Here is a 6,061-nt window from a genome sequence, read left to right on the forward strand (position 1 = left end):
GTAGTAATTCTTGGAGTATCATTTATTTTACTCAATATAGAAGGGAAGTCTACACACCAACCACACTGATGATTCCGCGAATTATTGATGATGATAAATGCTCGTAAAAATAAATCACGACACAGAGAATTTAACGTGGTTCGATTTACTGAGGTAAATCTACGTCCACGGGGAGAAATGGGGGCAGGTTTGTATTGCTTGATCTGCCAAATACAGCTTACAACACAGACTTGCTATATGATTGTTTCTCTAGAGAGATTCTAACCTCTTCTATCAGATCTAAGTTCTATTTATATAATGAACTCAGATCATGGCTTGCGTCACCACCCTAAGTCGTGGATGTCGTGTAGGTTATGGCCTAAGATCGTGGGTGAAGCGTAGGTCATGGCCTACGATCGTGGCCTGAACTGACATCACGTGGTAGTGGGTGTGTTGGACATCCGGTATGGGTCCACTAACTCCTTGTTCGGTCGAATACCGAGACCGAACTGCTTTGGTTGCCGATCTGAGAGTAGAGCTTGATGCCGACCTGAGAGCAGAGCTTGATTGGTTGGCTTTTACCGAGCTGTAGGCTGAGGCCGAACTCTTTGGTAATGCCGAACTGAACTCTTGGGCTTTGGGCTGGCCGAGCTGTCACTGCTATTGGGCTTGTTTAGTACGTACCCCATCACTACCCCCCCCGAAAAGCGAAGTGATTCATTTCGGCGAAGCGAGTCACTTCGGCATTCTGGAAAAGGGTACGGGGGAGGCTGAAGTCAGGGGACGTGCCCTGCGCGTGACTGCATTAAATGCGGCATTAAATGCGACAGTAAAATCCGGCCGTTGAATCCTGAAAAGGTGGGATATGAAACGGTGCGATGATTTGAAATCTTTTCCAAATCTGATAAATACCGTCTTTCTTCATCATTTGAACACCTTTGCTATTGGCTTCTTCTGCACTCTCTATCTTCTGCGTGAAAAATTTCCTTCCGCTTTCAAAAATTTCTTCAGACTACCTTCACCTTCAAAAAGTAAGAAAAATGTCTTCTTCTTCTTCTTCGGAGTCGGGTAGCGTTAGGAAAGGGGGTAAGGGGTCTTCTAGCCGGAAAGAATCCGGGGAGAAGACCGTAGAGTATTTTCACAGTATCTTGAGTAAGGATACTGTGATATCCCTTTACGAAAAATACTCTTTTCCTGGGGGGAAGGCGGTGGTACCTGACGGTGATCACAGGGCTGACTCCCCGCCGGAGGGTTACGTCACCGTGTACGAGGCCTGCTTAGAATGCGGGCTTCGTTTCCCCCTCCCTTCTGCCTTTATAGATTTACTAGATTTTTTTCAGCTTCCTTTAGGCCAGGTGACTCCGAACTCTTGGAGGCACTTGTCGGCCTTCGCTGCCGAACTCCGTAGGTTAGGAAGGGATTTGTCTTTGAAGGCGATCCTTAAATTCTTTCAATTTAAGAGGAAGGGGTCTTGGTTTTACTTGATCCCTTTACAGCCCTTTAGGGCCTTTTGTAAAACGAAGTGGCCGAAGTGGCAAAATCGCTTCTTCTACTATGATAGGACCGCGGCTCCTAGTTTTCCCTGGAGAGGGCCGGAGTCCGTTATCCGTCACCCTCGGCCTGAACCGTTGGACGAGCTCGATGGCGAGCTCAACAAGATTCCCATAGTTAGGAAACAATACACGGAGTCTGAGCTCGTCAAGGGCGACGTCGTGTTCGACATCTCGTCTTCGGACGAAGAGGCCGAGGGTGAGGATTTCTCTTTATCTTTATGCTCTACTGCTTTAACGAAGAAAATCTGACTTTGCTTTCTTGCTTTTTGGCAGTGTTCATGTTGAATAAGGCTATCAGAAAGTCCTCCGAGCTTGTGGAGCCGGAGAGAGAGAAGGCTACCAGCTCGGCGCCTGATGCCGAGAAGAATCCGAAGAGGCAAAAGACCTCTTCGGGTCCAAAGAAGCCGGAGTCGACTTCGGCAAGCAAGAAGGGGAAGACCCAGAAGCCCCCAAGGGCGCCAGAGAAAGACGTGGTCTTGGCGCCTCCTTCGGAGCATATCTGTGAGCCATTTTTATGGCCCACGGACTTCGCCGAGGTGAATTGTCTTCTTGATTCCTTGGCTTGGCTTGTCTTGTATTTTTGGTGCCCTCTGTTAACTTTTTTCCTTATCCATTTTCAGAGGAATGATATGCTCTCCAAGCTCGTCGCCGTCGAACTCTCCAAAGCGTCCAACGACTATGCCGAGATGCAGAGGAAATTGGCGGCTGCTTGTCACCGGGCCGAGCAGGCTGAGGCAAACTTTGAGAAAGCCAGGGCTGCTAGGATTTCGGCCCAGGATGAAGCTCAGTTTGCCAAAAACCAGCTCGTCATCCAGCGAGAGCAGACGAAACGGAGGGATGCTGCCGCCGTGGTTGCCCAAGGAGAGGGTCTCCGTGCCTACACGGAGAGACTCTTTTTGAGCAGCCAGTTCTCGGCCTTTGTCGGTAGTCTGGTAAGGCTAATTGCCGATAAGGGCGAGCAGGGGCCCGACGTCGTGCTGCCTCTGTACAGCCGAGAGATAGCTGCTCGGCTTCAGAATCTGCCGCTCCTTGAGGAGCTCGCTTCATCCTCGGTCCTGCTTTCTGCAGACCGAGTCCGGAGTTGTCGAGCTGATCGGGACGAGAACCTGGAGGCTATCTTTGCCTCCGTGGGACCCGTTTCACCCGCTTCGACTTACAACGGAGAGGGTGAGGCCGAGCCGCTGGAGCCGGAGGCCGAAGTCGAGCGGGCCGGGCATCCGGAGGAGGAAGCCGATCAGGAGGCGGAGGCGAGGCCGGCAGGAAGCGAGGCCGAGGCTGAGGTAGCCCAAGAGAAAGAAGCTGTACCAGACCGAGGAGCCGGAGACGAAGCTGGCGGAGTATGATTTCGTCTCCCTTCTCTTAGTCTAGTTTCTTCCTTGTAAAATGGCCTTGAAGCCCTAGTGTAAAAAATTTTCCTTGTGAATGAAAAATTCTCTACACTTGTCTTCGTATAGCTTTGCGTACTCGCCTTTACTCCTGTTGTATTTTACTATCTGCTCGGTACAGCTGCCGAACTAATATAGCTGCTTTGTACTCAAGGAGATGGAGATACTTCACTGGAAACGGCTGTACTCTTCGGCTTTAGACGAAGCTGAGAGAAGAGCTATAGCCGATCAGACGAAGAATGACGAGCTTCTGGCTCGTTTAGTGAAGCTGGAGGCCGATAATAAGGACTTAGAGTCCGATAAGAAGGATCTGGAGGCCGAGCTGAATACGACCATTGCTGAGAGGACTGCGTACGAGGATTACATCCGTGTGCGCGGGGGATTGACCATCTCAGATGTTCAGAGTCGAGTTGACGAACTGTGGGAGGAATATCTTGTACTCCGGAGGAACAATGCGCTGGAGAGCTCGGCTTGCCAACAAGTTGTGAAATCATTACGGCGCTGGGCTTCTCGGTACGACATTGTTCTTTCTCGGCGCCCCTCCATAGAAAGATTCCTTCGGCATATCGTGCCAACAGATGCTCGCACTCCAGATCAAACCTCTGGTTCCCTTGTTCAAAATCCTACTCCCAGCCAACAACGAACTCCGGAACAGCCGGAAACGTCAAGACGAGAACGGGCTCAGGAGCAACCGGAATCGTCAAGACGGGGACGGACTGAAATTCGCCGAGGAGTTGTGACTATGAGCGAGCAAGATCAGCAGATGCTTATTGCAGAGACTCTTCATCGCCGAGGTGTTAGGACTTCTCGGGCTCGGGGAAGAGGCGTTGGGTCGAGGATAGCATCTCGTCGACCTGCTTATTCTTCATCTGCTCGGAACAACCGAACTCGGCTTCCAGAGGATTTTGCAGATAGGTGGCTTAACTTCAGCAACCCAGGACGGTAGAATAGTCCTTTGTAATAGCGTAACGCCATTTTGTAGGGTAGCGGAGTTGTATGCCGAACAAGATTTGATAAATGAAATTTTGTTTTCGCTTCTAACACTGTATTTACAGCTTAGCGAAAAAATTTCATCGTACTTGTCCTCGGTCTTATGAAGTAAACTTCTTTGACCGGACTTGGTCCTTGGTCTGATGAAATAAACATCTTTGACCGGACTCGTCTTTGGTCTGATGAAATAAACACCTTTGACCGAACTCGTCTTTGGTCTGATGAAATAAACATCTTCGACCGGACTCGTCTTTGGTCTGATGAAATAAACATCTTTGACCGGACTTGGTTTGTGTTCTAATTTTGCGATTTTTGTCGCCGGGATCGAACTTTCCCTTGTCCTAATTCGGCGAGTTTTATCGCGTGGATCGGACTTTCCCAGTTAACCGAAGTGGTCTTATGCAGTAAACCTCTTTGACTAGACATGGTCGTCCTCGGTCTTATGAGGTAAACTGCTTTGACCGAACTTGGTCGTCCTAATTCGGCGAGTTTTATCGCGTGGATTGGACTTTCCCTTGTCCTAATTCAGGCAAGTTTTATCGCGAGAATCGGACTTTTGTTGCAGTTCGTTTCAGACGAAGTGCTTGATTCTTAAGCAGAATTGTGGTCTTGTATCCTCTTTAGAAGCTTTGACACACAATCGTGGGCTTGTTGCAGCTCGTTTCAGACGAACTGCTTGTTTAAGCTGAATTGTGGTCTTGTATCCTCTTTAGAAGCTTTGACGCGCAATCGTGGGCTTGTTGCAGCTCGTTTCAGACGAACTGCTTGTTTAAGCTGAATTGTGGTCTTATATCCTCCTTGGAAGCTTGGACTCACAATCGTTGGCTTATTGCAGTTCGTTTCAGACGGACTGCTTGTTAAGCTGAATTGTGGTCTTATATCCTCCTTAGAAGCTTGGACTCACAATAGTCTTTAATAATCGATCTAAAAAGGGGATCAGTCTTTAAAGAACGATATACCTTGGTACCATTTGTAAGAGACGACAAGCACATAGGGACAAAACACATAGAGAAAAAATGAAAAAGACGAAAGAAAAAACTTTAAACTTTTTATAAAACGACAAGTAAAAGGTGCAAGTAAAAAACAAACAAATAAAAACACATACCCCTATGACCGAACTAGACACGAGACGGACTGACCGGACTTGTCTCTTACAAGTGGAACTTCTTGAGGTTGGAGACGTGCCATGTTCGGGGTACTTGTTCTCCTGACATGTGAGTCAATTTATAAGACCCTTTGCCGAGGACTTCTGACACCCGATATGGACCCTCCCATGTGGGTTCGAGTTTGCCCAGCTTTTCTGCTCGGCTTACTTCGTTGTTTCTCAAGACGAGATCTCCCACTTGAAATTGAAGCTTTTTCACCCTTTGGTTATAATACCGGGCTACTTGCTCCTTATACTTGGCTGCTTTTATGCACGCCAATTCTCTTCTTTCTTCGGCGAGATCTAGTTCTGCTCTCAGTCCGTCGTCATTCATTTCTGAGGAGAAATTTAGAGTTCGGGGACTGGGTACGCCGATCTCCACCGGAATTACGGCTTCAGTGCCGTACACCAGACTATACGGAGTTTCACCGTTGGAGGTTTTGGGTGTAGTTCGGTAGGACCATAGGACTTGAGGGAGATTTTCTACCCATTGTCCTTTGGCTTGTTCTAACCGAGCTTTCAACCCTTTCACCAGAATCCGGTTCGTTACTTCCGTTTGTCCGTTTGCTTGGGGATGGGAGACCGAAGTGAACCGCTGTTGTATGTTCAGCTCTTGGCACCAATTCTTGAACGTCTTGTCGGTGAACTGAGTCCCATTATCCGAGATGAGGATGTGGGGTATGCCAAATCGGCACACTATGTTCTTCCAGACGAAGTCCAATGCCTTTGAGCTCGTTATCGTAGCTAATGGTTCAGCCTCCACCCACTTCGTGAAGTAGTCCACGGCAACGATAAGGAATTTCATTTGCCGAGGAGCTTGAGGAAGTGGTCCCACTATGTCTATGCCCCATTGCATGAAAGGCCAAGGGCTTTGCATAGTGTATAGATCGGTCTGCGGCATCCTTGGGACATTTGCATGAATTTGGCACTTCGTACACTTCTTGACGAGCTGCACTGCCTCTTGTACCATGGTTGGCCAATAATATCCCCATCTCAGAACTTTTTTAGCT

The sequence above is a fragment of the Salvia splendens genome, chromosome 7, assembly GCF_004379255.2.
Source record: "Salvia splendens isolate huo1 chromosome 7, SspV2, whole genome shotgun sequence".
In the NCBI taxonomy this organism is placed as follows: domain Eukaryota; kingdom Viridiplantae; phylum Streptophyta; class Magnoliopsida; order Lamiales; family Lamiaceae; genus Salvia; species Salvia splendens.